Genomic DNA, 11,117 nt, shown 5'->3' with positions numbered 1-11,117 from the left:
TTCAGGAATCTGTTCCGTTCCCTTTCAGACTGAAAAGGGGAATCGAGCAGATTCCCGATAGCTCTGTTTAGATTTATTGTTAAATATATTTGCACCCTTACTTAACTGTGAATTTGCTTCTCCAATAATAATAATAATAATAATAGTAATAATAATAATAATAATAATAATAATATTCAGCCCACTAAGCCATCCTTGCAGATGACACTCGCAGAACTGAAGAGGAAAATCCTGGAGGAAAGAAACAGGAACTGGCGATTCCCAAGTTCCCGAATGGAAACATGGAATGACCATCGTTAGACGCAAATAGAACCGACTGTATATAAATAAGCGTGTCTGGTCAACTCATTTCATTCACACCATCAAGACAGCTGACGCCGATGGTCCTCCTTGATGTTTGTTTGTTTGTTTGTATGGTGCCTTTACGTTGCATGGAACCAGTGGTTATTCAGCAACGGGACCAACGGCTTGACGTGACTTTCGAACCACGTCGAGAGTGAACAACTTCTATCACCAGAAATACACATCTCTCACACCTCAATGGAATGCCCGAGAATCGAACTAACGGCCACCGAGGTGGCACGCCAACACCATACCAACCACGCCACTGAGGAGCCGATCCTTCTTGATGGCCACATTCAGGTTAATATTCAGGAAATAAGACGATAAATCACTGAAACTGAAAACGTCTGTTTCAATACGAGCAAAGTATAAACCTACATTTCATATTTATCTGCGACTTTCATTTCAGTAACATTTGCACTTCAATATTTTCTGCGTCGAATTTGGTTGGCCGGCTGGTATGGCGGTTTGTGTTGTGGATTGCCACTCAAATGTCACGAGTTCGCGTCTACCCAAGGGTGATGAAAAGTCACTGGCGCTGTAGCATGATCAGTTAATGCTGCAGTGTGGCGTCTGCGGTGGGAGGTTGAAACCAATAGTCTAAGGAAGCGTGTTCCATGTGAATAGGTTTCATCTACTGAAGTAATAATAATAATAATATAATATTTAAAATAAAATTTATATTTATTTCAGCCGCGTTTACTTTGCATAGAAGTTTCTCTATTCTTATTACTGACTTTTCTTCTGTACTCAAATTGGCTATTATTAAAACGCCAAATGGGGGATTCATTTGTGTCAAAAACGTGGTATTTATCAAATTGAATATACTATACAAAATACAGTACAAATTGAATCTTAAGCCTCGTCGACAAAAGATACTAATAGACAAAATAAACGAGGCTGAAATAGCCGTTATTTTCAATAAAACATGTATTGATGAAGGTCTTCCAACAAGTATAATAATAATAATAATAATAATAATAATAATAATAATAATAATAATAATAATAATAAGCAATTCCTTGAACATTTCAGCAGCCTTTGATCTTTCATCAAATTTCCGACAAAAGTGTCCAAAAGGTAGTTTGGGCATCCTGACTTTAAAAGTGACTTTGTTTAAACCTTCGACACAGCATCTAAGTATCCCACGGAAACTAATCATAACGACGCTACCTCCATTTCAAACTGTTTTTGGAACCATTTTTGCTTTTAATCTTTAAATCATATTCATTAAATAATAAAGGCTGTAGCACTTACATATCGTCAGTGGCGGAGAATCAACTGTAATACAATCATGTAATGTATAGATCACTATGGTTTTGTTTCACACTTCGCTATTGATATTTCTTCATCAAAAGTACACTTGTATCCTTTAATTTCAGCATAAATGAATGGAAATTGTTTTCATCAATTTCTCCTTTACATTTGAGTTACATTTTGTAGATACTGTATAGCTAGTGATAATACGTTGCGTTTTAATTTCACGCTCGATGTAAATTTCACACAAAAATGACCAGATCAACGTTTCCATGCAGGTCATCAAAGTGATAGTTTCTCCTTCTCTCTCTCTCTCTCTCTCTCTCTCTCTCTCTTGATCCATTGGGTATTCCGTATACATATTCTACTTCCGCAGACTCCACATTCATTTGTGAAATTCTTCCACTGAAACATTAACCTCAACGACGCATGAAAGGCTTCCGGTCATCGTCCCTTTTTGTCCAAAATGATTTCGTCCATTGCACATCAATTCCTCCTCAACCCTCCCTCCACTCCCCAATCACCCCCTCCCCCTCCCTAAAGCAGTGAAAGAAATTAAATACAATGAATGAAGAGACAATACACTGGGCAACCAAATTGCAACGGTACTGCTTTTCTGTTCCTTGTGGAACAGAAAGGTTCCATCAGCAACAGATTTACACAAGTAACGTCAGAACAACATACCTGTCACTGAAGTCATGCAGTTAGAACAGGTACCAATAAGGTTAGTATAACCTGCAAACGTCATTCAGTAGTGAAACGCATTTGCAGAGTAAATCACTTTCTGTCACGGTGGTCTGTAACTTTCTGTCTCCAGGCATCTTTACCTATGGAAGGCGAAACCGGCACTCGGAGGAGCATTCTTCAAAATGTTTGTACTCACCAACGTCGTAGCTCGATAGGAAGCTCTTGGCTGTCGGAGACGCAATTTTCCCTGCAATTAGAGATTATAATAAATCAATCAAACGACAGTTTGCGTTTTGCGCATAATTATTTCCATATTCTCAAAAAATAAAAATGGCAATAAATGTATGTGAGTATTGATAAAAATACATACAATGATGCAGCACATAATTATTTCCATATTCTAAAAAAAAAAATGACATATAATGCATGCAAGCAGTTTCAAATACACCAAATAAGCAAATAAGTATTTCCACATCCAAACCACCGGCGCACCCCCCCACCCCATCATGTTTTAAACAGTTTAAACTAAAAACTCCCATCTGTACAATTCAGGGAACCTCAAGGGATGGATGAGCTTTTGTATTGTAGCACAAGAAGGAAGTTGGCCTATCCACACCAGGCACCCCGACATAGATCGATCAAATTTGAGTTCGCTGAAGTAGCGACACTCATGCGATAAGTAAATGGTATACGATAGTTCCTCTGAAATATAGACCAAAGAGATGACAGATCATTAACCTCGTCGAAGTGTGGGGGGGGGGGGGGGGGGACAGTATTCAAATTTAGAATGTGCATATTTTGGGAGCAACCAAAGCTGGGCTTTCTGATGAATGGAATGCTGGACTGGTAAATTGTTTCTTTTTGCCCGAAAGATCCAGTTGTTTTTTGGTTCTTCTAAGTTTTTGTTTGCTTTGCAATACATTTCTCAGGTTTTTTTCAGAATGGAAATTCATTTGAAGAATACCTTTTAAAAAATTCAGGAGCTGATAAGGAGGCAAAATGAAGAAGAAGAAAAAAAATCTACCCACATAATTATGTAAATAAATATGACACCACAAAATGAGGCTCAGTCTTTGGTTAAACAAATAAAAAATTCTAACACCTAAATGCTACCAACCGTCTCTAAGAGAGAGAGAGAGAGAGAGAGAGAGAGAGAGAGAGAGAGAGAGAGAGAATTGGCACAGCAGTCTCCATATATTTATATTTTAATCTGTTTTATTTATTATTTAATTTATTAACTTGTCATTTTTTGATTTTTTCTTTCTTGGTACCAGATCTTTTCTCTCTGTATTTTCTATTATCTTCTGGAACTTCTTTCAGATGAACACCATAGTGTTTGGAAGCTTGAATTTCAAGTCAATATATATATATATATATATATATATATATATATAAATATAATATATATATATATATATATATATATATATATATATATATATATATATATATATATATATATATATATATATATATATATATATATATATATATATGTATGTATGTATATATATTATATATATATATAGATATATGTATGTATATATATATATATATATATATATATATATATATGTATATATATATATATATATATATATATATATATATATATATATATATATATATATATATATTGACTTGAAATTCAAGCTTACAAACACTATGGTGTTCATCTGAAAGAAGTTCCAGAAGATAATAGAAAATACAGAGAGAAAAGATCTGTTACCAAGAAAGTCAAAATGACAAGTTAATAAATTAATAAATAAAACAGATTAAAAATATAAATACATGTATGGAGACTGCCTGTGCCAATTCTCTCTCTGCTCTCCTGCGATCTCTCGTTCTCCTTCTCTCTTAGAAGGACGGTTGGTAAGCATTTTAGGTGTTGTTAGAAATTTTTTTTTACTTTGTTTTAAACCAAAAGACTCGAAGCCAACTATATATAATATATAAATTAAATAATATAATTTATATATATATATATATATATATTATAATATATTTTATATATATAAAATATATAGATATAATATATATATGATATATATATATATATATATATATATATATATATATATATATATATTATATATATATATATATATATATATATATATATATATATATATATATAAGATCAATAAATAGTAACAAAGCGTTCTGTGAGTTAGAACTCCATAACTCAATGTCATAAAAAACTAACAGTACCAAGTGAGGTACATCCAATGGCTTTACTCAGCCATCAAAGTCTTTGTGTTCATAGGCTTTTTTTTCTTCGCTCATGTTGTTCAAATGAATGGTTTTCTATGGACCTACTTCAAGAATTTTCCTCTTGTAAATCTTGTAAATCTGTTTAGCAATAACTTTCACTTGTGAATTTATAGACATCTCGTACTTGAAGGTTGTGAAAGGAGGTGAAAAGTTGTAGACCCTAACTTCGTAGAGGAAATGTCAGTTATAATAATTCTCTGGTTTGGAAGATAAAAGAGAGAGGAAAAAAGAGAATTTAGGATTTCTAAAACGAGAGTAAAATAAAATTCAAAGATGAGATCATAACTTTGCAGTGGCAACGTGAGTTGTGATACTTCTCTGCTTTGGAAGATAAGAGTAAAAAACAAAATAAATAGATAAAAAGTAAAATTAAAAAATTTAAAAAATGGTCTTCTAAAACGGAAATGAAATGAAATCCAAAGATGAACAAACAGATCTTCGTACTGAAAACGTCCCATTCATTTGCTTGCAAACAATTAGTGCTTTTTCTAGAACGTGTAACTCCCCGGTTCGTTAGTTTGCTTATTATTTCTTATTACCTATGTTTTCATATGTGAGAGAAAGAGAGAAAATACTCTGCTCGACCAAAAAGCGGGATGGAATTCCAGACACGTTTTCCTCTTATGTCTACTAGACTGCTTCTTATAATATTAAGTCTAAACTAGAAAGCCACACACTGTTGGTAGGCAGGTGCTGTAATTAGTGTGTTGTTTTCTAGAATCAGGTTTAATACTCCTCAATTTTCCAGGAGTTTTATCTTGGCTGCAACTAGAACGTTGAATAGTTGGCTTAGTGCAGTTGTGGGATCCTCTGATCTCCAAATATTAAAGCGAGGAGCTAATTCATTCCTGCTCTGCTGCTGCTGCTGCTGCTGCTGACGTCTCCTGAATTCCAAGTGTGTCAGTTTTATCTTGTAATCCTTTATATTCATTTATTCAAAGCCTTTCCCTATAACTTGTCTCTCTCCGGTGGCTGATCTCCCTTTGGAGTCTCTTGGGGTTTACTAGAGTCTGTTGACTCTGTCCATGATAAAGGTTTTCAGCTGAAGATTTAGAGAAAGAAAAAAGACTCTCTCCAAAAACAGGGATACAGCAGACACTAAACAGAACAGATGGTGAAAGTGGAATCTATTTCTGAATATTCATTTATAATGTCACGGCTGGAAGGAGATGAGTTTGGAAGGACTGTGGCATAAGCTCGCGATTGTTCAAGGATTTTATAGGATATTTCTATATGATTTTGTAGGACTTTACAGGAATGATTAGAGGATTTGACAGAAGCTTTTCATAATTTCCATAGTTGCATAAGAGGGAAGATTAACGCCACTATAAATTGAATTTGGATAGCTGAATGTAAAGGATTCAACTTTGATTGCTATCAGAACTTGTTTATGACACCTACTAAGTAACAGGAAAATTCGTCAATATGATATAAGTCTCTCTCTCTCTCTCTCTCTCTCTCTCTCTCTCTCTCTCTCCATTCCTTCACGGAACTTAGTAAATGGCATGAGAACACGGCAGTATGAAACAAAATCTCTCTCTCTCTCTCTCTCTCTCTCTCTCTCCTCCTCCTCCTCCTCCTCGCCTCATCATCATCGTCCTCCTCCTCCTCCTCCTCTCCCCCCCCACCACCCCCCTGCACAAGTACGCTGAAATGCTTCTGGCAAAAGAAGCATCCCAAGACTTCTGGGTATGTTTGCACTGATATGAAATAACAAAAGAATTAATAAAACATGGCGACTCTCTCCGTGTAGGCACCAGCAGAAGAAGAGGCAGATTTTAGATGAAGTGTTTAAATCTTGAATGGTTTATGATATTAACATGTAAACATGCTGTGCACAAGAAGGTCGCGAGATGACGAGATACTAAACGTAATATTTTAGATGTTTTTTTTTTTGTCAAGTGTCCAAGGGAAATAATATTTTATCTTTTTATCTTTTTATTCTTTCCGTTACTCAAGTTCTTGAGACGAAGTCTCTTGCTTCCACTGAATCACGAATATTGTTTCCATGTTTCTATATAAACGAATATTTATTCAATAGCAAGAGTTAAGACTACTGTTGTTTTCATTTCTAAAAGATTAGGTTGTGTTTGATGTACAAAAATCAAGGACTAACTTGCATTTCATTTGTTTTCCTCTTTAATCAACGCTCGTACATCAGGCAGTATTGACCAAAACATGACTTGGAGTCATAATTTTATTCGAAATTAATCAGCTTAAATCATAAGATTGATGACGTAGCCGCCCGTGTAACCGTGTGCAGGAGTAATGATTTTATATAACCAAAAAGATTGAAGGATTATGGCTATCAATTTCCCCTTCAACACGAGTTATGTTCAGTAAGCAAAACATTTAAATGCATTTTTTGCTGAGCAATAAGTATAATGGATAATATACGTCTTTGTGGGGGGGGGCGGGGGGGGCGGCATAAACAAACTTTAACGCAACAGTTCTCAGGGAATTTTCTGATATATCAGCTTGGATGAATAAAAACACCACAGTTTTTCACTGATGTGTAGGAAAGAATGAATGATAATTATATTTCCATTGCAAACGATTCCATACATCCTAATACCTGTAATTTCAGTTCATAAATTACATTACTGAAATTAACGCATTCATTTTAATGTTGATTTTTTATGCAGAATTCATAAAGTTGGGCATTTTCAAGATTTATTATCTATGCTGTAGGAACTGTCTTTAATTACTACCTTGTCTACAATCAGATAGACTTAATAACTGGAGAATATCACGCAAAATTAAATGAAAAAATATAAAACCAGAAATATGAATCGCAACAAACATTCCTTAAGCCATAATTTAGTGGCCGACGAAAATGAGAGCGATATATACCTTTAATTATAAAAAAGACACCTCCCTTTAGAGAAATAAAAACTCTTTCTGCCCAAGAAAGTGAGGCTTTGGGCTACAATTTCTCACTACTTCCCCTCAAGAGACATCATTATTACAGTTAGTCAAGTTTCTTACGAACAAAGTTTGCATAATAAGCGAATGACTTTCACCCCCCCCCCCCCCCCTTTCCCCCAAAAAACCCCCCAAAAGATCCGAAGGCTTTATAAGTTTTTCCATACAAATAGGAAATGGGCCTTACCTCATTTCATGGGCACAAGTGCCCTCATTTGCCCGAAGTTTCCACGTCATCCGCTGTATTCATTACCACTTATCTAGACGCGAAGGATTACGTAAGGCGGACATGACCTTCTCTGGAATCTGAGATTTCCAGGGAGCCAAGAAATGAATTGAGAGTATTAGCATAACCTTATACTTCGACCGTACATAAATGTATGCTGTGTATGTACATGATTGTACATATAGTTGTGTGTGTGTATTTATCATCAGATATTTCAAAGGAGTCAATTTAATCGCTTACATACGCCATATTTTCAAGTTTAGGGCACAAATTAGCTGTTACAACTCCTAAGTTTTCTTATAGATCCCTCTCTCTCGTTCTTCCATTATTCCTCCTCTGCTTCATCTTCCATGAGTCATTTCCATTCACCAATACATTAGCGTTGATCTGTAAAGAGCCGTTAACCGAAGCGTGCGTGACGAGGGGAGAAACATTCAAGCACTTTCACGATACTTTTAAGAAACGACCCTAATTTCTAATTTTACTACAAATCAAAAAACAACTTCCTCAGAACAACAGCCATTCACTAGAAAAACAACCGAAGTTTGTCCCGCTAAACCCCTGTTTAATAAAAGCCACATCTGCACTTTGGTCACAAACATAATTTCGCCTCAGAATTTCACCTTTTCTCAAGCATCCTCCCCATCAGGTCCCCTAACCCCCATCCTCAGCTCCCAACTACTTCTCTCCTTTCATTACCATTCAAAAGAACCTTCTAAAAACTTTTTCACTCTACGGAAAAGTCCTTTTAGCATGTAGTATCCACGTCCTATTTACTCTTCCTTAATTCCCTCTAAATCCTTTTTCGAAGTCTTCTTAATGGCTACTTCCACCCTCCCCTCCCCTCCCCTCCCCCCATTACTCCGAGGAGACTTTCGCTTTATTTCCTTCCGTTATTTCCTTAATTAACGTCTCCATCAATGAACGACGGAGGTTATGGAAGGAGGGAGGGCAGACAAGGGCTCATTTCCATCCCGTCTCTTTTGCATTTCTCGTTTATCATTCATCTTCATTTCTGCCTTATTTTACACATCTTAAATGACGGGGCTGGGAAGTAGGTCAGGGTTTTTCACTAATTTATAAATAAATATCTACGAGATCATTCAGTTTCAGTTTTAGAATGTGTCTTATTGATATCACTTGTTTTTAATTCTAAAATGACAGCGCTGTTGTAAGACTGCAAGATCATACCTATCCGACAAAATAAATGACTCATTTTCTAAAGCTATATTGCAATCTATGAAAAATAAAGAAATAAAACCTTATTAACCAGCAATGTATTAATTATCAAAATAAGTATTTATTGTTTATAAATATTAATTATGATCTCAAATAAATGGGTAAGTCACTTGTGTAAATACTGTAATATATACTTGCCATGGGATCACACCTTCCGGGTAATGATCCAACTCAACAATTGTCTTATTTGAATCCTAAATCATATTGGACTGAGTTGCCACTTTATATGGAAGGAATTATTTATTCCCAGATAGTCGTTTTGCTTCGAATATGTCAAGGCCATTCAAAACTACTTGTTTCATTCATGATGGACTTTGGAGCCTCAAGTAGTTATGGAAATGTCTCCATGAGGCAGTATACACAAACTGTTTCCTCTCTCTCTCTTCATTGTCCTATATCTATCTATATATCTATCTCTATCTATCTACGCAAGACCAAGCGAAATCACTTCCTCCCTCCTCAACACGAGGCCATCAGAAGCGTCGCTTCGGGGACTAGATAGCCATCGTCATTGTAATCATCACCGTCCTGACCTGGCAGCTGCGGCAGGCGAGCACTAAACGTTGTTCCCCGTCACTAACCGGAGTGCAGATTTGATGATCCTGGGTGATAGGACAAATGACCACTCTGGATATCAATCTTACTCCTTCAGTTTACCCGAGACTATTCACGCGCCATTTTCCAGTGGATAAAGTAGCCCAGTTGTCGCCTTGTTGCGTAGATGTGAGGTGAGCCCTTGATTTGAAATGCGTATTAAATTGTCATTTGCTGTGGTAGTGTGCGAATAGAATAGAATAGAATAGAAAAGAATAGAATACGGAGTTTAGGCCAAAGGCCAAACGCCGGGACATATCTTTGAGGTCATTCTACGCTGAAATGGAAACTGTCAGGTAGAAGGTTTGAAAGGTGTAACAGGAGGAAAACCTCAAAGCAGTTGCACTGTAACACAATTGATGGGAGAGGGTTGAGGACAGTAAGATGGAAGAAAGAGGATATGAACGGAGGTACAGTAAAAGGGATGGAAGGGGTTGCAGCTAGGGGTCGATAGGACGCTGCAAAGAACCTCAAATAATGGCAGAGTTAGATACAACATTCAAATCTCAGAGAAATCTTTTTCTAAGCGTCAATCCACGACAGATCCTCACATCAACCCCATAACCATAGACTTACGAAGTCTAGTTCCCTTCATTGTCGGGAGGAAAGTTGTTGTTCTGCATCAAATTAGACCTTGTAAGATTCCTGCCTAATTACCGAGCTGCAGTCAGGACACTCTGAGGCAGAGACATTAAACAGAAGCGAATCAGGGTTCAAGGCATCTGAACTTACTTGCCTCGCCTCCTTTCCTGCCCCCAAGTTTCAACAATGAAGTTGAATCCATTGAAATGGGAGTCTATGTTGCACGGATTCGAAGTAACTACAATTTGAAAAGTAACTTGAATATGTTTTTTAATTTGACGTTACGGGTACTGAATTCAGTGGAGAGGAAAACTAAGCCAAATAACTAAATATGCAGAAAATAACTCAAATATTATTATTTTTTTATGTTACGCATATCATTTAGTCAAAAATGATCTTTACAAATACCGAAAACGTTCGTGGATATTTGAAATGTTAAACCCGAGAGGCAAGTTTCATATATGTGAAGCAGATGAAACTCTTACATCATCGCTGTGCACGAATAAGGAAATTTGCAATATTATTCGGAATAATATGAATCCTTGACCATTACGTTACTAAGAGGAACTGCATTTCTATTATAACTTTTCGTATAGCTGCGATTCCACTTAATTGATGATATTTTCTAAAAAAAGGAAAAAATTAAATGCAATGTGTTTTACCCTAGAGAAAAACAAGGCCGATAAACTTAGTAGAGATAACTTAAATGAAAATCTCTCTCTAAATTCCAGCTAATCCAATAATCGAAGAAATAGATTTCAGTCGGGACTATTATCAAGGGATTAAGGATATTCCCATTCCAGTGTTTACAGAGGTAGAAATAAAGCAAGCTCGCCCATTAAATTCCAATGAAGGCCATAGTCAAGAGACTAATGTTAATTGGTTCGGATATATATAAGTAAATAGCCTGCAATGAAATATAAAGGGCCGGAAAGGGGAACGGGAGATTGGAAAGGATGATGCTGTGCTGTTTGAAGGCTTCCGGAGAAGG

Source organism: Macrobrachium nipponense, chromosome 15 (assembly GCF_015104395.2).
Source record: "Macrobrachium nipponense isolate FS-2020 chromosome 15, ASM1510439v2, whole genome shotgun sequence".
Taxonomy (NCBI): domain Eukaryota; kingdom Metazoa; phylum Arthropoda; class Malacostraca; order Decapoda; family Palaemonidae; genus Macrobrachium; species Macrobrachium nipponense.
The sequence above is the reverse complement of the archived record's forward strand: the minus strand, read 5'-3'. Positions refer to the sequence as shown.